Here is a 24,586-nt window from a genome sequence, read left to right as displayed (position 1 = left end):
GTGTACTGTCCGCAGATTAGTCCAATTTGGGATTTTTTATTCAATATTGTATTTCTAAGATGCATTTATGTTGTGTTTATTCAGTTTCCTTGCTGCACAATTCAATGCTCATTAAGTTGAATATACTACACGGTATTTATCCATTTTCTGTAGACAGGCATTTAGATTGCTTCCTGTTCGACTGTGTCTTGCTATAGTCTACAGTAGATACCAAGGAGCAGAATTTCTGGGCCACAGGATATGCATATGTTCAAAAAAAGATAACCAAGAGATCGCCACATTGTTTCCCAAAGGCACTATGCCAGCTTACAACCCCATTAACATTGTTTAAAAGGAACTCTTGATCCATATCCTTCCTAACCGCACCGGGTGAGGGGAAAATGGCATCTTCCTGTGGTAGTACTTAGCACTTCCTGATTACTAGTGAGACTGAGAATTGTTTCTTACATTTATTCATCACATATATAATTTCTTTTTGTGAAATGTCTGTTAATATCTTTTATGCATTTTTCTATTTTATTACTTTTCATCAATTTATATGTTTTTGTATATTAATCTTTTGTGGATTAAATGTGTTACATGTTTTCCCTCTGGCTTGCCTCTCTTTAATTAAAAAAACTAAACTTTAATATACTTGAATTCATTTAACATTTTCTTTTATAGTTATTTTGTGTCTTCTTTAAGAAGAAAACGTTCCTTACTCCACAGCCAGAAAGATCATCTCCTATATTTTACTCTTATTTTTAACATTTTGTTTTTGATACTTGAGCCCTTAATTCATGTGGAATTGAATTTTTGTGTAAGATATGAAGATTGAAATTAACTAAGCAATTGCCCCAGTACATTTCCCGAATAGTCCCTTCTCTTCATAACAATTTTCAATAATATATCACAGTTCTTTATGTTAACATATCATATATCACAGTTTTTAACATATCACAGTTCTATATGTTAGTGCAGAGGTCCCCAACTGTTTTTGGCACCAACTGTTTTTGGTTTCATAGAAGACAGATTTTCCATGGACGGCGTAGGGGGTGGTTTCGGGATGATTTAAGTGCATCACATTTATCGTGCACTTTATTTCTATTATTATTACATTGTGAAATGACTATACAACTCACCACAATGCAGAATCAGTGGGAGCCCTGAGCTTGTGTCCTGCAACTAGATGGTCCCATCTGGAGGTGATGGGAGACAATGACAGATCATAAGGCATTAGTTTCTCATAAGGATTGTGCAACCTAGATCCCTTGCATGTGCATGCAGTTCACAATAGGGTTTGCGCTCCTATGAGAATCTAAGGCAGAGGAGGAGAAGCTCAGGCAGTAATGCAAGTGATAGGGAGTTGCTGTAAATAGAGATGAAGCTCACATGTCACTCACTTCCTGCAGTGTAGCCCAGCTTCTAACAGGCCACAGACTGTCTGTGCTCTGGGAATTGGGACCCCTGTGTTAGAGTCTGTTTCTGGGCTTTCCATTTAGTCTTCCTAGCCATTTTTGTTTATGCTTGAGCAAAATGCATAATGTTTTGTTTTATTATAAAAGTAAGGCAATTCTGACTTATTTTTATTTTCAAGAGTGTCAGGTCTATTCTTCAAGCTTTACCTTTCCATATAAAGACCTGCTTTTCAAGTGCCATAAAAAACCCTGCTGGTGCTTTGCTTACAATAGCATTGACTCTATAAATCAAATTGGGAAAAACTGACATGTTCATAACATGTGCCTTCTTATCCATGAACATTATATATCTGTTTATGTAGGCTGTTTAAAATACTTTTTGATAAAGTTTTATCTCTTGCGCATACAGGTGTTAATAATTTTTATAAGATTTACTGAGAACTTTATATTTTTGAAACAATGTATACTTTTAAAAATTACACTTTCAAATTTTGTGCTATTGTACAGAAATGCAACTTTTTAATTTTTGAGTTTATAGGAAGTTACTTTGAGGAAAATAGTGTTTCCAAAAAACTGTCTGTAGATTCTTTGGGGTTTACTATACAGATAATCATATCATCTCTGAATAATATTTTGCTTTTTCTTCTTTATACTTTTGCCATTTCTTTCTTTCTTTCTTTTTTTTTGAGACGGAGTCTGACTCTATTGCCCAGGCTAGAGTACAGTGATGCAATCTTGGCTCACTGCAATCTCTGCCTCCTGGGTTCAAGTGATTTTTCTGCCTCAGCCTCCTGAATGGCTGGGATTACAGGCTGTGCCACCATGCCTGGCTAATTTATATGTTTTTAGGATGGGGGTTTCACCATGTTGATCAGGCTGGTCTCGAACTCCTAACCTCAAGTGATCTGCCCACTTTGGCCTCCCAAAGTGCTGGGATTATAGGCGTGAGCCACTGAGCCCAGCCTAATTTCTTTTTATTGATTTACTATACGTGCTAGGAGTTTCAGTACAAGGTTGAAAAGAAGTGGTGATGGTCTGCATTCTTTTTCCTGATTTCAAAAAACTTTTTTCTTATTTTCTCATTAAGAATCATCTTTGAAGTAGACGTTCTGTTGATTCTTTTCACCACATTATTTACATTAGTTTTACATCATAAATGGGTATGGGTTATGTCAAATGCAATCTAAAATGATTCCATAGTTTTCTCCTTTAATTTGGTGATGAAACTTTTACGTTTTCCTAGAGTTAGACCATTTTCAGTATTTCTGGGATAAACCCAACAAGTTGGATATATCAAGGTATATCTTTTTTTTAAAGAAATGTGCTGCTGGAGTCAATCTGTTAATATTTTACTTAATGGTTTTGAAACCTAAGTTCATGAGGTTAGTGGTCTCTAACTTAAAAATTACACATGGCAACATATATAACTATGAATAATTTTTCTTTCTCACAATGTCTGGTTTTGTTTTAAAGGCTATACCCGTTTCAAGGAATTAACTGGTATGCCATACCCTTTTCTTATGTCTGGAAGTCTGTTTATATTAGGATGAGGTATTTCTCAATTCATACTTGCAAAATCAATAGACCTTGTTGTGTTCTTTGTGAGAAGATTTCTAAAAAATGTATTACTTCAATTTATTTGAGAATTAGAAGACTCTTCAGGTTTTCTTTTTGTTCTTGAATCAGTTTAAGTACATTACGTTTTTCTAAGAATTCGACTTGTTTTTCAATTTATTGGCATAAAGTTGTAATTATACCCCTTTCTTATCTCTTAATTTGATATAATTATAGTTTTGTTTCACCCTTTTCCCTTACACTGAGTATCTGTACTTTTTATCTAATTTTGCCAGAAGTTTATTTTACTATTTGTTTCAAAGAAATATAACTTGTAGATTGTTCATCTTCTCTATTGTATCTTTGTTTTCTATTTTACTGATTTCTATACCTAGTAACAGAACTTAGAAATACACAAATCAAAAACTTACAGGACTAAAATAAGATATAAACAAATTCATAATTATTAATATAGTTGAATATTTTAGCCTCTTAACAATTTATAGAAGACCAAGAAAATCAGTAAAGACAAAGAAAACATGAACAATACTATCATGATCTTAACCTAACTGATGTTTCTAAAATGCTCCACCTACAGCAGAAGTCAGTATTCCTTTCTAGAGCACATGAAACATTTACCAAGGTAGACCATATTCTGGCCCATAAAACAAGCTTGAATAAGTGGGAAAGAATGAAAATCATACAAAGTATGTTCATTTACTACAATGGAATTAAACTAGCTACCAACTAAAGAAAGATATCTAGAAAACACCCAAATAGTTGGAAACCAAATATCATACTCCTAAATAACTCATGGGCCAAAAAAATCAGAAGGAAAACTAAAAAGTACTTTACACGGAATGAAAATGAAAACATGACAGATCAAATTTGTCACAAATTTACAGGAAACTTTTAGCACTAAACATCTACATTAGAAAAGAAGAGAGGGATCAAGTCAATGATACAACTTATATTAAAAACTTAAGAAAAAAACTATTAAAAACCTAAAAAAAGAATAAAAAATTAAATCCTAAGAAGCAGAAGACAAATTACAAAGATAAAAGCAGACATAAATGAAAGAGAAAACAAAAAGATGTTGAAAAGTCAGTGGGGATCCCCAAACTGATTATTTAAAATCAATAAAACTGGCCAGGCATGGTGGCTGAGGTGAGTGTATCACTGGAGCTCAGGAGTTTGAGACTGGTCTGGGCAACATCGTGAAACCTCATCTCTACTAAAAGTACACAAAATTAGCCAGGTGTGGTGGTACCTGCCTGTAATCCCAACTACTCAGAAGGCTGAGGTACGAGAATGACTTCAACCCAGGAGGCAGAGGTTTCAGTGAGCTGAGAGTATGTATCACGGACTCCAGCCTGGGAGAGAGTGAGACTCTGTCCCCATCCAAAAATAAATAAATAAATAAAATTCATAAACTTCTAGTGAGTCTGATCAGAAAAAAAAGAGAGAAGATACAAAATACCAATATCGGGATTAAGAGAAGGTCCATTACTACAGATCCTACAGATAGTAAAAGGATAAGAAAATAATATGAAGAACTTTATGCCTATAAATTAAACAACTTAGATGAAATGAACAAATCCCTTGAAAGACACAATTACCAAAGATCACCAAAGAAGAGATAATTTGAATAGCCCTATATCTATTAAAGATACTAGAACTGTAATTAAAAACCTCCCACAAAGAGAACTGTAGTACCAGATGGCTTCACTGGCAAATTCTACCAGATATTTAAAGAAGAACACCAATTCTCTACAGACTCTTTCAGAAAACTAAAGTGAAGGAAACACTTCTAACACATTAAACAAGGCCGTTATTATCCTGGTAACAAAACTTCACAAAAACATTATAATAAAAAACCACAGACCAATATCTCTCATGAACATAAACATAGGTACAAACTGACTGGCTTAGCCACAATGGAGAAGGGTGTTTATGTCAACAGATTTGCAATTTCTAACTTTAGATCTTTTTTTTTCTTGCTTTACCTCTTTTGAGGTTATTTTACTGAATATGTTTAAATTTAGAACTGGTACATCTTTCTGGTAATTTAAACATTTTATCATTATGCAGTCATTCTCTCTAATCTTAATACTTTTTATTTTGAAATACATAGTTTTCAGGTAATTAATATAACTATGCGTACCTCCTTTTGATTAGTTTGTATCTGGTATTTATTTTCCAACTGTTGAAACATTTCTGTTATGTTTTAGGTGTGAGTCATAAAAATATGCAGTTCCTTTAAAAATTTTCCAATTTGACATTATTGTCACTGCTATATTATAGATTATTTTGTATTTGTCCAGATTGTTGAATGCCTTCTTTTTTTCATTTTCTTCTATTGATATTTTTGGGTCATTCTCTTCTTACATCATTATTTTATTCTCACAGGTTTTAGATTTGTGCATTCTTTTAATGATATCCTTAAATTTTATTGTAAAAATGTAACGAAGTCTAAACAATGTATTAAGTCTCTTCTCCTGAACAATAAAAGAACTTTTGAAAACCTAAACTCTGATCATCCCATTCTTGAATATGCATTCTACTTTGTACAGTCTTTCAGTCATTTCTTTTAAAATCCCACAAATCATTATTTTCCACCATGTTTGGGTTTGTATCTTTCAGGTTCAAATCTGCTTTGTCATAAGTCTGCTGCAACTCTGCAAAGCACATTTCTTGTTTGTTAACAGGCTTCTTGTTAGGTTCAGCAAACATGTGCACTAGGAGATTGGAAGGCAAGAGGGAGAAGGGACTTTCTGTTTGCATGCTGCTCCTGTCAGTGTTATGCCAGCAACAGCACTCCAGTCTCCAGGCTCTTTCAGCACTCCCAGACCCAGCCTCATTGCACCTTTCTACGGCAGTGCTGTCCTTTGCATAAGCAGGAGTTCCAGCTCCTCAGGGTTTCTTCTGTGAACTTTCAAATTCTGAAAACTCTAATCACTTGCTGCCACACCTTGAGGTGGAGCTGGTTCCCTACAGTTATCTCTCGTTTACTTCCTTGTTTCCTTTTTCTCTTTCAGCTCTCTACAACAATGCAATCAATTCTCTAAATTAAATTGGCTTTTCTGAAATATCTAGTGTTATTTCTGTTTTCCTGGCAGTACCCTGACAGAAACAGATGCTTTAAGACACCTTTACCTTTGCTGTTAGTTCTACTATAATGTATGTAGGTATGGATTTTTTATTTTTCCAGGTTGGAATACATGATACTTCCTAAGCGTGTTGATTCATTTGTCTCCTTATCTCTATTATAATCCAGGTAAATTTTTTTTTACAAAGCTTGCAATTCACTATTTAATTATGTCTAATTCATGTAACCTATCAACTGAATATCTGACTTACACAATTTATTTTTGTTGAAGAAGTGCGAATTTGCTTTTTAAATTTACCTACTCATTTCTGATACTATTTGTTTTTTCATCTTCGTAATCACATCACTTAAATGTTTTATAATGAAAAACTTCAAGTGTATATAAAAATAAAGGAACTACTCTTTTTAAAGTTGCACTCCTGGCTGGGTTTGGTGGCTCACACCTGTAATCTTAGTAATTTGGGAAGCCAAGGTGGGAGAATTGCTTGAGGCCAGGAGTTTGAGACCAGTCTAGGCAACATAGTGAGACTGCATCTTTACAAAAAAAAAAAAAAAAAAAAAAATTAAAAATTAGCTTGGCATGGTCCATGCCTGTTGTCCTATTTGGAGGGGCTTGGGGGGTGGGGCAGGGAGGATGAGGCAGAGAATCACTTGAGCCCATGAGTGTGAGGCTGCAGTGAGCTATGACTGTGTCACTGCACTCTAGCCTGGGTGACAGATGGATACCCTCTTTAAATTAAATAAATAAAACATAATGAACCCTCATGTGCTGATCATTCAGCTTCAACATTTATCAACTCATGGCCAATGTTGTTTCATCTATACCCTTATCCATGTTAATGTGAAGCAAATTCCAGATTTCATATAATTTTACCAGTAAATTCTTTAGCATATGCCTCTAAAAGATAAAATCTCAACGTTTAGAATATAAGCTTATGTACATTATGCCTAAAGAAGTGAAAATGATTATTTAATATCATCAAGTATTCAGCTGGTGTTCCTAAGTCCCCCAAGTGTCTTACAGAAGTTTCCTTTTGCTTTTACAGTTTGAATCACAATCTAAATGAGCTCCATACATTGTAATTGGCTGCTTTCTCCTTAAGTCTGCTGTGATCTTTGGAGTCCATCCATCTTCATCAGATTTTTTCTTTCCAAATTTATTTTCGTAGAAGAAATAGGGTTATTTGTCCTGCAGGTTTTCTGCATTAGACTCTGCTATTGCATCCTCATGGCACCATTTAACATGCTCCTTTGTTCCATTATTTCTCATAAATTGTAATTAGAGAAGTGACTGGTTTAGACTTAACTTCTAAAGAGTAGGGATGAAACTATTTTATAGGCAGTGATGTGTGCTTCTAATGAACATACATGCTGCCTGGGTGTCTCTATTTGAGATATTAGTAGCCAGTGATAATTATTGCCATAAATTCATTAAGAGTTACAAAACTGTAATATTCTGAGGTTATCACTGCCAATTTATTAATTGGAATATTCCTAGAGAGACTTTCCCTCATCAACTGCTCACCCCCTGCAAAATACTAATATAGAAAAGGAAAGATACATGCTTTTTACTTTTACTTATATCTATACTGAAAAAAATCTATTTCCATGTGATATGGTTTGTGTCCCCACCCAAATCTCAATTTGAATTGTATTTCCCAGAATTCTCATGTGTTGTGGAAGAGACCCAGTGGGAGGTAATTGAATGATGGGGGCTGGTCTTTCCCATGCTATTCTTGTGTTGGTGAATAAGTCTCATGAGATCTGATGGGTTTATCAGGGGTTTCCACTTCTGCTTCTTCCTCATTTTTCTCTTGCTGCCGCCATGTAAAAAATATCTTTTGCCTCTTGCCATGATTCTGAGGCCTCCTCAGCCATGTGGAACTGTAAGACCAATTAAACCTCTTTTTGTTCCTGGTTTCAGGTATGTCTTTATCAGCAGAGTGAAAACGAACTAGTATACCATACGTTCTCCAAGGCACAATTATCATAGCAAATTCAGTAGTTTAACTGTATGAGATGCATTTCATTCACTGCAGTTATTATCTTCCTGTTGCTCAAACTGTCCTGTGTTTGGCCAATGGGAGCTTATTCAAGTTCATTTCAAATTATTTTGTTACAAACTTTGTTGTCATTGGGAGCTTCCTTGCTTTCCCAGACTTGGTAAGTCAACAGTGGGCTAACAGTAGTTAAGTTTTTGAGGAGTCAAAAGTTATATGTGGATTTTAAGTGGTGTAGGGAGTTGGCACCCCTAACTTCCATGTTGTTCAAGGGTCAACTGTAATTGTGTTTTAAAGTCACTTGGAATAATTCCTCTTGATAATTCCCCTTGATATGGTTATAATACCAACTGAATACACAGTTAGGCTCATTTAATTTTACTTTTAAGTAGAAACTGCTTTATTAAAAATTTTGTGTATTTGTGCCAAATATTTACTTGGTTTCAAAGTCAAACTGAAAAATAATGTAGATTAAAGGATCCCAGCTTCATTCCTTGTCCTCTCCTCCTATTTTCTTTCCTCTATGGAAAACCATTTAAAAATATTTTTAAGATTTAGTCTTCTATTTAAAAATAACTTTTTCTCTATATTTATCCACTCTTCCCTTGCCATTTTAAAAAAAAGATAAATAGTAACCTAAGATATTGTATTTTTTCCACTTTTTTTCCCTCACTTGATAGCATGGAGATTTTATTTCATAGAGATGGTCCTTTTTCTCTTTGACAGCTGTGGAAGCCTCCACTGTGTGGATGTTCACACATAATGTACATCCATGGGGAACTTCTCATTTAATCACTCTACTACTGCTGGGCATTTGGGTTATTTCCACTTTGCTACAAATAAGGTTACAATAAACAGCCTCATTCATAAGTATTTTTGTTTTAATGTTTTTGCCAATGCATTTTTGGAAATATTTACTAAAAGTAGAATTGCTGGCTAAAAGGGTAAATGAATGTATAATTTTGCTAGATACAGTCAATTTCTTCCCTGTAAAGGTCATCCATTTCCTTTTTTTTTTTTTTTTTTGAGACAGTTGCCCAGGAGGAAGTGCAGTGGTGCCTCCCCGGTTCACGCGATTCTCCTGCCTCAGCCTCCTGAGTAGCTGGGATTACAGATGTCTGCTACCATACCAAGCTAATTTTTAAAAAATTTTTTGTAGGGACAGGGCTTCACCATGTTAGACAGGCTGGTTTTGAACTGACCTCAAGTGATCCACTGTCTCAGCCTTCCAAAGTCCTAGGATTATAGACATGAGCCACCGCACCCAGCCCATTTCACATTTTCATTAGCAACTTATGGCCCTGTGTTTCCCCACAGTCTAAGAGGTTTTGTCTTATCAAACTTCTGACTTTTTGCCAATGTGATGAGTGAAAAATATCTCAATATAGTGTGGTTTTGATTTGTTCTTTTTCTAGCTTTTTGAGCTAGAAGCATACATCAATGACTTTCATCTCCTTTCCCCTTTCTGTTTTAAACTAATATATCCATTTAGGTTATAAACTTCCCCTCAAGTACTGCTTTAATTGCATCCCACATGTTCTGATATGCCGTATCTTTTATACTGCATTAGATATTTCAAAATATTTTCTAATTTTGTTACCAAATTAGCTGGAGATTTTTTTTTTTTTTTTTTTTTTTGAGACGGAGTTTCGCTCTTGTTACCCAGGCTGGTAACAATGGTGCGATCTCGGCTCACCGCAACCTCCACCTCCTGGGTTCAGGCAATTCTCCTTCCTCAGCCTCCTGAGTAGCTGGGATTACAGGCATGCGCCACCGTGTCCTAGCTGGAGAATTTTTTTTCTTTAGATGGAGTCATGCTCTGTTGCTCAGGCTGGAGTGCAGTGGAGCAATCACAACTCACTGTAACCTTCACTTACTGAGTTCAAATGATTCTCCTGTGTCAGCCTTCCAAGTAGCTGGGGTTACAAGCATGCACCACCACACCTGGCTAATTTTTGTATTTTTAGTAGAAATGGGGTTTCACCACGTTGGCTAGGCTGGTCTTGAGCTCCTGACCTCAGGTGATCCACAGGCTTTGGTCTCCCAAAGTGTTGGGATTACAGGTGTGAGCCACTGCACCTGGCCTGGAGATTTTCTATCTTTTCTTTTGTTTCTGATCTTTTTTTAGCTTAATTCTACTATGGTCAGAAAACATAATGTAAATGATTTAAATGTATTAAAAGTTAACTGAGGCTTAATTTATGACTCAGGTTATGATCAAGATGGTAAATGTTCCATATAGCTTTTTAAAAATGAGTGGTCTGTCATAGTTGAAATCAACATTATATAAATATCAGTTAGGTCGTTTGTTTTTTAGTAGGATGATTTATATTTTTAGCCAATTTTGTCTGCTTAATTCTATCACTTAGTGAGGGGTATGTTAAATTCCACTATGACTGCAGATTCGTGTTTAATACTTGTTATATAACTTAAAACTATGCTATTAGTTACATATAAATTTATAATTTTCTATATCCCTGGTAGACTGATCATTTTATCATTATGAAATATCTGTCTTTAACTGTAGTAATGCTTCTTGCCTTAAATTACATATTAGTCTGATATTAGTATAGCTACACTGACTTACTTTTTACTAGTATTTGCATGATATATCTTTTTTCTTTTCTGAAAACAGTCACCCAGGCTGGAGGGAACTGGTACAATCATAGCTCACTGCAGCCTCAAACTCCTGGGCTCAGGATTCTCCTGCCTCAGCCTCCAGAGTAGGCAGGGCATGCTACCATGCTTGGGTAGGTTGGTTTATTTGCGTTCTTTGGTAGAGATGGTCTCACTATGTTGTCCAAGCTGGTCTCAAACTCCTGGTCTCAAGCAATCCTCCTGTCTTGGCTTCCCAAAATGCCTGGATTACAGGCATGAGCCACTGTGACTGGCCGATACAGCTTTGAAAAATCTGTATAATTTCAACTGTTGTGTATTTAAGAAGTGTTACTTTTAAAAAGCACATAATTTGGTTAATATTTTTAAACCCAGTTGATAATGTCAGTCTGGAGAACTGGAGTACTTCCTCCTTTTATATTTATTCTGATTACTGATGTATTGGGTTTATCTGTCATTTAACGATTTGCCTTTTATTTCACCCATTCCTTTTGTCCTCCTCTGTCGCTTTAAAAAAATTTATCAAATGTTTGTTTTTCTTTTTCCTTTAATCGCACACGTTTTGCTATTCTTTAAGTGGTTAGCCTAGAAATTGCAACATGCATTTTCAACCTATTACACACTAAAGATTCATATTATTACCTTACTTCCATTCCTTTCTTGATAATGCTAAAACCAGGCACTTCATCAATGAATACTCATGGGAAGTTGACCTCATGTTAATCTTTTGGTTATGTTCCCTTGGAAATCTTCCCCTTGTGGGAAGGGATGAAAGCTGGAGACAAACTTATGATGAGAGACACTGTCTACTCCTCTTCACTGTCCATAAAATGGACTTGACCAGAAACCCAGCTGCCCCTGGGCTAGTTGGCAGAAACGATTTTGCCTTGGTGCGGCTGATGCATTTAGGCCAAACTAGGCATTGTTTCCTGGCTGGGAGTGGGAAGGAGACAAGCACATGGGTTTGAGAGTTTATGTCTGTGACTGGGTCTGTGATAGGACAAAGTGGGTGGAGCAGGCGGCTGGCTCTGACCAAGCTGAGTTGCCTGCTCATCCAGTCAGCACGGAGTGATGTCTATGAGCCACTACCTGAGGAGGTGGAGGACAGTAGAGGAACTACTCTGCAGCAGCCCACACGGTTGCATAGGACTATGTGGTAATCTGGCATACAAACTGGTGCAGTGGCAATGGCAGCAGCTTGGTGCAAGTCTACGGCCACTGGGGGAGCCCTCTAAGCTGCAACCTGAGGATTCTGATAATGCAGATGGATTTAACCCTAAAATGGAATCTGGTCAAAGCCATCTGCTGACAGTGACAATGTCAATGCAAACTCAAAAACTCCCTAAGGAGACAATTAGAGACGGGCTTTTGAAGAAATAATAATGACTAGTATTTTAAAAGTTGAAGCTAAGAGTATATGAGGACCCTTTTGTGAATAGTCAACAGGAAAGGGGCACTTGTACTTTGTTATCACTGTTACTGAATAAGGCATTGGTTTCAATGTGTGGTCCATGGGTCGGCAGTATCACCAGTATCACCTGGGAACTTACTGGATATGTAAATTCTCAAGCCTCACCCTAGAGCTACTGAGTTAGGAAGTAAGTCATAGGGACCAACAATCTGTGTTTTAACAAGGCCTCCAGGTAATTCTTATCTACCCTAAAGTCAGTACTGAAGTTACTAACTCAAGGTTGTGAGTCAGTTTGTGAGCCTAAAATGGAAAACCATGTTGGATTAAACTCGTAGCTTTATTTCCCTAAATATCTAATATCTGTTACAGGTAACATTTGGTAAAAAAAAAAAAAAAATAACACTAGTTGGTAAACCTATCTGGACTGGGATGACTGTAAATAAACTACAAATACCTGATGAAAAGCAACAGCTTTGAGTTTCCAAGTGTCAGGGTTCTCATAGCCAGCCATGTCCCTCCCCATGTAATGTCCATGGGGCTATTACAAAAGATATTGATTCTGTTTTGGAACCTAGGGTATCTAAGTTAGCGTAGCTGCCACAATTAATAATTTGATTTGTTCCCTTCTACCTGAACTGACACGTGGCAGAAAAGGCAGGTGGGCAGAGAATGGACCCTGGACTACGGTGCGAGCTACGTGAGGGCTCTCTGGAGGTATACCCCCGACTCTGCTGCAGCGGCATGGATGTGAAATGTCCAACTGGCCCTAGGACTATCGAACGTGGTCAGTGCCGTTCCCTTCTGCCTTTTATTGCTTTATTATTGTTGTTATTTCATTTTTATTTCTGTTCCCTTCTGCCTTTTATTGCTTTATTATTGTTAGAGTCCATTTTTCCTTCAGCAGATGTTACTGTCCTTACGTTGTACAGCCATCCTCATTTCTCTGTCTCCTCCAATATTTACCCTTTCTGTGCTTTTTTGCTCTTTCTTATATTTCTGAGCCTCCATGTGGGATAATTTTCCTTCTGCCTGAAAAAACACTTTAGTGATTTTTTAGTACAATCTGTTGGTAACACACATCTTTCAGCTTTTAGTGGTCTAAAATCTTTATTTAACTTTCATTTTTAAAAAGTGAGGTATCACTTACATTAACAAATGCTCAAATCCTAAGTGTAACATTCACTTTTGACAATTAAGTAACAAAGTCATAGAAATATCCAACACTCCAGAAAGTTCTTTCATGCTGTATCCCAGTCAACACCTTCCCCCAAAAAGTCATCACTGATCTGATTTCTATTCCTATGTTAGTTTTCCCTATTCTAGAATTTCAAATAGTTAGAATCATTATGCATTTTTTGTGACCAACTTCTTTTGTGAGAGTAATATTGGGATTCATCAATATTGTGGATATTGGTTCTTTTTTGCTGAACAGTATACACTGTCTCAATAGATAACTGTTAACCTATTCTTCTTTTGACAGGCATCTCACTGTTCTCAGTTTTATTGGCTATTATGAATAAAGCTGCTGTAAATATTTTTTTCCAGGTTTTTTGTGAACATATGTTTTCATGTCTCTTTGATAAATATCTAGCTGTAAAATTACTGGGCCATGTGTGTATAACCCTTTAATAATCTGACAAACTGTTTTCCAAAATAATCATATTTTCTACTCCGACAAGCAACATATGAGGGTTCCAGTTGCTCCACATCGTCTCCAACATTTGTTATTATCAGTCCTTTTCACTGTAGCCCTTCTAGAGGGTATGAAAATGGTATTTCACTGGGATTTTTTCATTTATAGATGACTAATATATTGGGTACTTTTAAAATGTAATTACTAGACATATTATATATCATGTTTTGTGAAATGTCTGTTCACAAAACTCTCCTTTAAAAAACTGCATTGTCTTTTAAAAAATTATTAAATTGTATGACTTCTTTATATATTCTGAACCCAAGTTCTACGTCAGATATAAGTATTGTGAATATTTTCTCTAAGTCTGTGTCTATTTCCTTAAGTGTCCGTTGAAGAGAAACTATTTCTTCTTAAGCTGGACTGCAGTGGCCCAATCATAGCTCATTACACTCTCAAAGTCCTGGGCTCAAGCAATCCTCCCACCTCAGCCTCTCAAATAGCTAGGACTACAGGAGTTGCTGGCCAATTTTTAAATTTTTTAACACAGATGGGGTCTTGTTATGTTGCCCTGGTTGGTCTTGAACTCCTGCCTTCAAATAATGCTTCTGTCTCAGCCTCCCAAAGTGCTGGGATTAGACTGTGAGCCACCATACCTAGCTGAGAAATTTTAATGAAGTCCAATTTATCAATTTTTTTTCTTATATAGTTCATGCCTTCTAAGAAGTCTTTACCTACACCAAGAACTTGAAAAGAATATCTTATGTTTTGCTCTGGTAGCTTTATTGATTAAGCTTTACTTTTATGTCTATAATTTTATCTTAATTTGATTTTTGTGAATGATGTGAAGTATGGGTTCTATTTCTTCTTCTATATGCATATCCATGTTTTCCAGCCATATTTATTACAGAGATTTTACGTTCTTCATTCAAATGCTATTGTGCCTTTTGAGATAATCATCTAACCATGCATTGAAGGGTTTATTCTTGGACTCTCTCTTCTGTCCCATTGTTCTATTGGTCTATCGTTTTGCCCATCACACACACAATGATTACTTCATTTGCTTCATATTTAAAGGATATTTGCAGGGTGCAAAGGCCTAGGTTGTTGCTGTTTCTTCCAGCAATTGAAACGTCACTCTGTTGTCTTCTGGTTCCACTGCTCCTGCTGAGAAGTCAGCTGTCAGTCTTGTACATTTAAAAGTGACTTTTTTCCTTCTGTCTTTTAAGACTGTATTCTCTGTCTTTTGTTTTCAGCAATTTGCTACCATGTTCTAGTAAGGCTTCTTTGTATTTATATCTGTGGATCACACACTTTCTTGATTCTGTGGAATAATGTCTTTTGTAATTTTTAGGAAATTCTCAGCCCATTATCTCTTCAAACATTGCTTCTGCCCTGTTCTCTCTCCTCTTCTGGGATTCTGTAGGTTGGATTTTTTTTTTTTTTTATGTGTCCCACATGTCTTTTATTCCCTTATCTTCCCTCTATCTCCACAAATTCCTTTATGTCTTTATATATCAGTTTGGATATTTTCTAATAAAAATATTTTTCTTTTTCATGCTTCAGTTTGAATATTTTCTAATAACATGTTTTGACCTATTTTTCTTCTTTTCTGCTGTGACTAATCATCTGTTCTACTGTTCTACTTTTTATTGTAGTGAAAACTCACAAAATTTATCATCTTAACCATTGTAAATAATAGTTCAGTAGTGTTTACTATATTCACATCATGCAACCAACCTTCAGAACTTTTTTATGTGGCAAAACTGGAACTCAATACCCATCAAACAACTTTTCACACCCCTGTCCTCCCAGTTGGTGGCAACAATCATTCTAATTTCTGTCTCTATGAATATGACTACTCTAGATACCTCATATAAGTGGAATTATTCAGTATTTGCCTTTTTGTGACTGGCTTATTTCACTTACTATAATTCCTTAAGATTCATCCATGTTGTAGCATGTGTTGGAATTTCCTTCCTTTTTAAGCCTGTATTCAGAGTATGTATATCCCATGTTTTGTTTATCCACTCATCTTTGGATGGGCACACAGATGGCTTCCACCTCTTGGCTACTGTAAATAGCATGGCTATGAACATGGATGTACAACTATTTCTCTGGAACCCTGTCTTCAATTCTTTTGGATATCTATCCAGTAGCAGAATTTCTGAATTATATGGTAATTCAATGTTTATTATATGAGAAACTGTGACACTGTTTTCCATAGTAGCTGCACCTTTTTTTTTTTTTTTGTTAGTTTTTACTTCACAATCACAAACTTAACTCTGCAATCCAGCTATATGTGGAGGGAGATAATGAAAATATAGGACTCAAAGAACTGTAGTGAGACCACAAAGATTATATGACTCTGAGCAAATGGGGTGGAATGGTGCTTGCCTGAGCTACCAAAGGAAAGGTCTGGTGGTTAAGACAAAACACCAGTCAAATTTATTACTGTTCTCTGCAGTTGGCAATGGCGATCTTGCTTGTCTTGCCATTCCTGGACCCAAAGCATTCCATGGCTTCCACAATATTATGCCTTTTTTCACCTTGCCAAAGATCACATGGTTCCATCCAACCACTCGGCCATGGCAGCGCAGATGAAAAACTGGGAACCATTAGTTTTGGGTCCAGCATTTGCCATGGACAAGATGCCAAGACCTGTGTGCTTCATGATGAAGTTCATATCATCAAATTTATCCCCATAAATGGACTTGCCACCAATTCCATTACGGTGTGTGAAGTCATCACCCTGGCATATAAACCCTGGAATAATTCTGTGAAAGCAGGAACCTTTATAACCAAATCCTTTGTCTTTATTATTCAGAGTGAACGTTTTCTTCTGTCTTTGGAACTTTATCTGCAAATAGCTGAAAGGAGATGTGTCCCAAGGGCTTGCTGTTGATGGTGATATTGAAGGACACACTGGGGATGACCATGGCTAGTAGCAGGGGGTCTTGGGGGCAGCAGTGTCTGCAAAGCCAGCTGCATCATTTTATATTCCCACCAACAGTGCATAGGCGTTTCAATTTCTACATCCTTGCCAATGCTTGTTAATTTTTTAAATAGTGGCCATCCTAATTGGTGTGATGTGAGATTTCATTGTGGTTTAATTTGCATTTTCCTGATGATTTGTGGTACTGAGCATATTTGCATATGTTTGTTGGCTGTTTGCATATAATCTTTGGCGAAATGACTATTCAAGTCCTTTGCATATTTTTTAATTGGGTTATTTTGTTTTTAAGTTGTACAAATTGTTTATATAATTTTGACATTAACCCCTTATTAGATGCATGACTTGCAAATATTTTCTCCCAGTCTGTAGGCTGTCTTTTTACTCTGAATTGTGTCCTCTGATGCCCAGAAGTTTTAAAATTTTAATGTAGTCCAACTGGTCTATTTTTACATTTGTTGCCTATGTTTTGGTGTCATATCCAATAAATACAAATAATGTCTAATGTTTTTTCCAAGAGTTGTACAGTTTTAGGTCTTTGGATCATTTTGAGTTTACTTTTGCATACGGTATAAGGTAAGGGTCCAACTTCATTCTTTTGCATTTGAATATACAGTTTTCCTAACACCACTTGGCACTCTTGTGGAAAATCATTTGACTACATATATGAGGGTTTATCTCTGGGCTCTCCATTGTCTAATTTAATTTTATATCCATTAATTGAGTTCTTAATTTCAGTTATTGCAATTCTCAGCTCTAGAATATCCATTTGATTATTTTTATTCCCTACATGTTCCAATTCTCTGGGGAAAATTTTCCCTTTTATTTATTTTCTCCTTGTCTTCTATTTTCTTGAACGCATTATCATTGCTATTTCAAGTCCTGGTCTTAACTTCACTTCCTGGATCATCTGTGGGTATATTTCTATTGTCTGCACTGTCTCTTGGTTTTCAGTCCCATCTCTTGAATGCCTAGTATAATTTTATCAAAGGGTTGACATTGTGTCTAAAAAATTGTAGAGGCTCCATATGATGTTATCTTCTAAAGAGAGCACTCACACTTTCTTTAGCTTGGCAAGTAGACAATAAACTTAATTCAATAACTGACTTAATTTGGGCTGCTATGCCATTGTGTAAAGGCTATAGTTGGCAATGGTAATCTTCCTGCTGGTCTTGTCATTCCTAGATCCACAGTTCACTTACCCTCAGTTTTGTCCCTTCTTAAAAGGCACAAGTCTCCAGTCCTTCCAAATGAAATCACTGGATAGTCATCAAAAGCCTCTTGTCCTCAATGCTGTGTCTTGAACTCTAATACTTGCCTCCAACAAGTGGTTTTTCGCAGCTTTCTACTTGGCTTTCTGGTCTCCTGTGTTTTGTAGCTTCAGAATTTGCCAACGTACTGTGAAGAGTTCTAGGCTCACATTTTTGTCTTTCCCTTCTCAGCAGGATCTTGGCCTTTCTATTATCCAATCTTATTTCTCTAGCTGTGCAAGACTTCTAAAGGCTGTTGGTTTCTCTGCCTAGATCATCAGCCTCCTGTATTGTAGTAGATTATTCTCTTTTTTTAAAAAAAAAGCTCGGCTGGGTGCGGTGGCTCAAGCCTGTAATCCCAGCACTTTGGGAGGCCAAGGTGGGTGGATCACGAGGTCAAGAGATCGAGACCATCCTGGTCAACATGGTGAAACCCCATCTCTACTAAAAATACAAAACATTAGCTGGGCATGGTGGCATGCACCTGTAATCCTAGCTACTCAGGAGGCTGAGGCAGGAGAATTGCCTGAACCCAGGAGGCAGAGGTTGTGGTGAGCTGAGATCATGCCATTGCATTCCAGCCTGGGTAAGAGCGAAACTCGGTCTCAAGAAAAAAAAAAAAAGCTCATATTTCCATTTTTTTCTCTTTATATTCCATTTGACTATTTTCCATAATTTTCTGCTTTCATTTTCTTTTCTGCTGAATCTAGTCCATTTTTCTAAGATTGCCGACCTTTTTCCTTCTTTTTTAAAGGCTCCTTAGAAATTAGGTTTAAAATCCGTTTATCTGTAATGTAATTTGAAAATACTGCTCACAGCTTTTCATTTTGCTCATAGTGTTTGTATGAAAGGCAAGTTTTAAAAAAAATTAAGTTATTCATCTTTTTCCTTGGTGTGTATGAATTTTGAGTCAATTAGGAAATCTTCCCTATATCCAAGTTACAGAGAAATTCTCATGCATTCTATTTGTACTTGTATGAAGTCATTTTTTAAACATTTTTAATCTCTGAACCATTTAAAATTTATCTTGGTGTGTAGAAGGAATGGATATAATTTTTTTTTTGGACAGAGTCTCACTCTGTTGCCCAGGCTGGAGGGCAGTGGCGCGATCTCGGTTCACTTCAACCTATGCCTCCCAGGTTCAAGTGATTCTCCTGCCCTAGCCTCCCGAGTAGCTGGGATTACAGGTGTGCACCACCACACCCAGCTAATTTTTTTGTAATTTTAGTAGAGACAGGGTTTCACCATGTTGGCCAGGCTGGTCTCGAAGTCCTGACCTCAGGTGATCCACCTACTTTGGCCTCCCAAAGTGCTGGGATTACAGGTGTGAGCCACCATGCCCAGTGAAATAGATATAATTTTACCTTTTCCTGTATTTAGCATTAAAACATGCATTTCCTTTCAGTGATGAGATACTGTCTTTACAGTATTCAAAATTGCCGTATATAATTAGTTTTCTAGTCTTTCCCATTGGTTTGTGCATTCATGTAGCAATATCAAACTACATTAAAGGCTCCATAAGCGTTTAATGTTTTCTAGGTTAAATCTTCCTCTTCTCCTACTGCTCTTTTTTTCACAGTTTATCTAATTATTCTTGATTGTTTGTTCTTTGAGATAAACTTACAATTATTAATAGCTTGGCTGACACCAGAAAAACATAGCATTTTTATTGTTACTGAATTAAAATGACAAATTAACTTACAAGAACTGACATATGATGCTGAGACTTCACGTTCAAGAACATGGTTAAGTCTTCCACTTGTTCAAGCCTCGTTTTGCATTCTTCAGAAGAGTTTTAATAGACATGAAAAAATTTGCCTAACATGCTTTCTTTTGAAATTCTCTTAAAACTTCTCTTTTTTTGTTGTATATATGAAAGCTATTTATTTTTGTATGATAATTGTACTGATTTCTGGCTTAATCTGTTTTGGTCAATATCCATGCTAAGTAATTTCAATCTTTGAAAATTTGTTGAGGCCTTTTTTATGGCTCAGTCATATGTTAAGTGTTTACAAATGATAAATGTTCCTTCCTTGTGCATGTAAAATAATGAATTTTGTCACTGTTGGATGCAGTGCTCATATATGTCAACTAGGTCAGGTTTGTAATTGTGATTTTTTGGTCTGCTATAATAATAACTGCTCTCAGTTATTATAATTTTATTCAAATCTACTTTGATTGGCAATATGCCCTTTTCTTTGCCAGGTATGTTTACCTTATATATTTTAGACTATGTTATTAAGTTCATACAGTTTATGGAACATACCTATCTTGTGAATTAAATCAATATTACTTTACTAGAGCTACTGTGACAAATTAACACATACTTGGTGATTTAAAACAATAAAAATGTATTCTTTCATAGCTCTGAAAACAAGAGGTCCAAAATCAGTATCACTGAGTCAAAGTCAATGTGTCAGCAGGGCTGTGCTCCCTTCAGAGGATCTAGAGAATCTGCTACTTCCCTCTTCTGGTTTCTTGTGGCTGCTGGCATTCCTTGGCTTGTGGCTGCATAGCTCAACCTCTGTCTTTATCGTCCCATGGCCTTCTCCTCTTCTGGATTAAATCTTGCGCAAAGCCTATTTTATAATGAAGTGCTGGATATCTCATGATTTACTGAATACTGTACCGTCTCCTTCTTTTTAAGAATACATGTGATTGGCTTTAGGATCCACCTGGATAATCCAGGGTAATTGCTCCCTCTCTAGATCCTCAATTTTATCTGCAAAGTCCTCTTCTTTCCATACTGTGTATGTATATAATTTTCACAGGTTCCAGGGATTAGAACATGGGTATCTTTGTGGGGGGCACTATTCAGCCTGCCACAGATCCCTTTATTGTTATAAAATATTCCACTTTAACTCTAGTAATGCTTCTTATTTTAAAGCTTACTTTTTCTGACAAGAGTGTAGCTGTATAGCTGGGTTTAAAAAAAATTCTAGCCCATGTTTAATTCTTAAATTACACAGTCTTTCTCCATTTAACTCCTGATGTACTTGGGTCTGTATTTGCCATTTTACTATTTGTGTTCTACTTTTATGTACCTTTACGCTCCCTGACTTCCTCTGGATTAATCAAATGTTCTACATGATTCCATTTCCTTCTATTAAGTGACATTTTAAAATAATTTTTAGTTGTTAGCCTAGAGCTTAAAACATGCTTTTTTACTTATTAAAGCCAATGTAAATTATTACTTTTACTACTTGGCTGATATCAATTAAGCCTTAGGACTTTTAAACTCCATTTGTTTCCTTCTCATCATTTACGTTATTGTTACCATGAATTTCAGATATACAGTACATAAAATTGAAACTCCTCAGGGTGTACAATTATTATTTTGTACAGTTACTATTCATTTACATATGCTTCCCAGTGTTCTTCATTCTTTCTTCCAAGTCCACATTTCTATCTGGGATGATTTTCCTGATGAACTTCCTTTAATTTTTCAGTGCAGGCCTACTGGTGCCAAATTCTCTCTGTTTTAGGAATATTTTTGCTGGTTTAGGATTCTAAGCTTGCAGTTTTCTTATTCTAGCCCTTAAAATGTGCTGTTATAATGGCTTCTAGTTTCTATCCTTTCTCTTCAGAAGCTAACAATCTCGTTGTATCTGTGAAGATAACTGGTGAATTTAAGATGGGCCACATACTCTTTGTCACTACCATCAGGCAGAGGATATTTCCCCTGCCTATAATTTTGAGCAGGCCCCAGGACATACTTTGAAAGGCAGCACAGATGAAGTAGTGCTGCTTCGGTTTTATGCACAGGCTCTAAGAGGCCTGGCCCGGATGCTTCTGCTTTCACCCTCTTGAAGCCCTCAGTCATCAGGTGCAAAGGCCCAGCACCCTGCTGGAGAGGGAACTGTCAGCTGTGACAGCTAATGCGGCCACCCCAGTTGAGGCACCAGACATTTGTGTAAAGCCATCTTTGGCGGCAAGCCCCAGTGAAGTCCCCACATGTCTGCAGTTGCATAAATGACTCCAGGTGAGACCAGAAGAGATGCCCAGCTGAGTCCAGTTCAGACTGTTGTGACTCTTAAGTGAAGAATAGTTTTGTTTTATTAAGGTAGTAAATTTTGGGGTGGTGTGTTAGGCAGAAAAAGATAACTGAAATAGTATTTGGTATTAAAATAGAGCATTGTCATGATAGAAACTTAAAACAAGTAGCACTACTTTGGGACTGGGTTATAGACAATTTGGTGGAAGGGCAGCAATGAAACTACTAATGGAGGCTAGAAAGCCACCAAGGAAATTGCTATTTCAGGCTGGACAGAAGCCATGTAATCTGACAAAACAAGTGAGACTGTATCCTGGAAGACAGAAAAAGCACCTATGAAATTATAGATCTGGCTAAGGTTTCCAGGAAGAATGCTGGAAGTGATGAGCAATTTTTCAAAAAACACCTATAACAAGGTATTAAAAGAGACAGAAGAACTAAACAAGGAACTGTACAGTTTTCAGGCAGAATTTAGGGGAAAATACTTTCAACCTGGGACATGCAGGGTTACAAAATAAAACTTTCTCAGTACCAGCTTCTACAGCAAAAGGTTCTGAAGTAAAAAAAAAAAAAAAAAAATCAGGGTGTTATCAGTAAGACTATGGTTTCAGGGTCAAGATAAAATGAAGGGCACGGCAATATGACCTTGTTACTACTACAGATGCTCCCTGACTTACGATGGGGTTACGCTTGATAAACCCATTGTAAGCTGAAAATATTACGTTGAAATGCATTCAGTACACCTAACCTCATCATAACTTGGTCTATCATTGCTTAAAGGTGCTCAGAACACTTACATGGTGCCATAGTTAAATAAAATCATCTCACACAAAGCCTGTTTTGTAATGAAGTGCTGAATATCTCATGATTTACTGGATACTGTACTGAATGTAAAAAACAGAATGGCTGTATGAGTACTTGAAGTATGGTTGCTACTGAATGCATATCGCTTTCAGACTATCCTAAAGTAAAAGAATTCTAAGCTGAAAAATCGTAAGTTGAGGACCACCTGTTAAGCCACTGCCTAGCAGACGCTCTCAGTTAGACAAAAGGCATCTAAGACTCTTAAAGGTATCATCTCTGATTCACATTCAAAGTACACAGGGGACTTCTTGAAGAATTTTGTGGATGTGGCTTCTCTCTGGTGGAGTGAGTGGTTTATAATTTAAAAGTCCACAAAGCTTTTTAAAGAAGTTGTGCCAGAGTGGAAACTGTGCCAGCTGGGACAGAGACAGTCTAGAAGCAGGCTGAGAAAGCTATTAAGCTACAAAAACAGGACATTTCTCAGCTCTGGGAAAAAAGTCAAGGACTGAGAAATAAAAAAGGGAGCCAACTTCAGAGAACCAAAATAGACTAATCAAATGTTCCCTACCCCTGGAATTGGGGGAATTGCTGACATATAGCCAGATGGATTTCACAACTGCCATGGGATAGCTACATGCCTTCAATTTCCTCTCGTAAATTTAGTCAATTGTGACATCGTATCCTTGCCATAATAATGTAGGTTGTACATGTGGGGGTGGGTGGGACCAATAATTTTTTTTTTCTAATTCATGGGTTTACAGATAAAGAGAAGCTGTATCTGAGGAGCCTCCTCCATACACAGGAATCCTTTCTGAGCTGAGGGGAATATGTTCCAAGACCCTCAGCAGATGCTTGAAACTGCAGATAGTACTGAACTTTATAAACAAAACACTATTTTTTCCTATGATAAAGTTTAATTTATAAATTACACACAGTAAGAGATTAAAAACAATAATAAAACAGAACAATTATAAAATATACTGTAATAGAAGTTATGTGGATATAGTTTGTATCTTTCTCTACTTCAAAATGTCTTATACGATACTCAACTATTTTTGAAAACTCAGCTGACTATGGGTAACTGAAAACCGTGCAAAGGGAAACCACAGTTGAGGGGGAACTACTGTATACAGGTAGACTCTGATCCTGATGCCATAATTGGATGGGACTGTGGGGTTTTTGAGGTGGGTGTTATTTTGCATGTGGGAGGAATTTAAACAATTTGAGCTTGTAAGAGGGCTCAGGTAAATGAGAGAAGACCTAAAATTCTATGCTGCCCTCCTCCTTACCCATGTCTTACCAAGAAGTGAAGTCCTATCCGTTTCCTTGAATCTCAGCTGGCATTGTGATGACTGGCTTCGACCACAAGAACGCAGTTGAAATGATCAGTTTCTAGGCTTTGAGAGGCTGGACAGATTCTGTTCTTTGCCCTTCTGAAGCCCTGACCCATCATGTGCTTATTACTGTGCCAGAGAGACCATGTGGAGCTGGAGAGACCAGATGGACTTGGAAGGATCCCATGGTGCTTAAGAGACCACGTAGAGATGGAGCCTGGACAGCTCCCACTCTTCCAGGCTTCCCCAGAGGCACCAAACATGAGAGTGAAGAGATCCTGGGTATGTAGCAGGAGCAACCTAAGTGACTTCACATGAGCCCAGCAGAATTGCCTGGTAGAACTGCAAATAAATAAATGGCTGCTAAACAGCCATCTGTTTTTAACAACAGGTAACTGATACAGAAATGATATTTTTCCTCTGGGTTATTCTTAAGCTTTTAATGTTCCTAGGTGTGCTTTTCATTGCACCTATTCTGCTTGGGGATCTGCTGAGCTACCTTTCATCCAGTTTGGAAAATTCTAGCCTATT

At 36.8% G+C, this 24,586-nt stretch overlaps 1 protein-coding gene and 1 pseudogene across 6 annotated transcripts in view; both read right to left on the bottom strand.

Annotated features, from left to right (window-relative positions):
* Window positions 1-24,586, bottom strand: part of TTC17 (tetratricopeptide repeat domain 17) — a 136,848-nt gene that overhangs the window by 9,911 nt on the left and 102,351 nt on the right. The gene's annotated exons all lie outside the window — the stretch shown is intronic.
* Window positions 15,958-16,796, bottom strand: LOC144578148 (peptidyl-prolyl cis-trans isomerase A pseudogene; annotated as a pseudogene).

The sequence above is a fragment of the Callithrix jacchus genome, chromosome 10 (genome assembly GCF_049354715.1).
Source record: "Callithrix jacchus isolate 240 chromosome 10, calJac240_pri, whole genome shotgun sequence".
NCBI classification, from domain to species: Eukaryota; Metazoa; Chordata; class Mammalia; order Primates; family Cebidae; genus Callithrix; species Callithrix jacchus.
The sequence above is the reverse complement of the archived record's forward strand: the minus strand, read 5'-3'. Positions and strand labels throughout refer to the sequence as shown.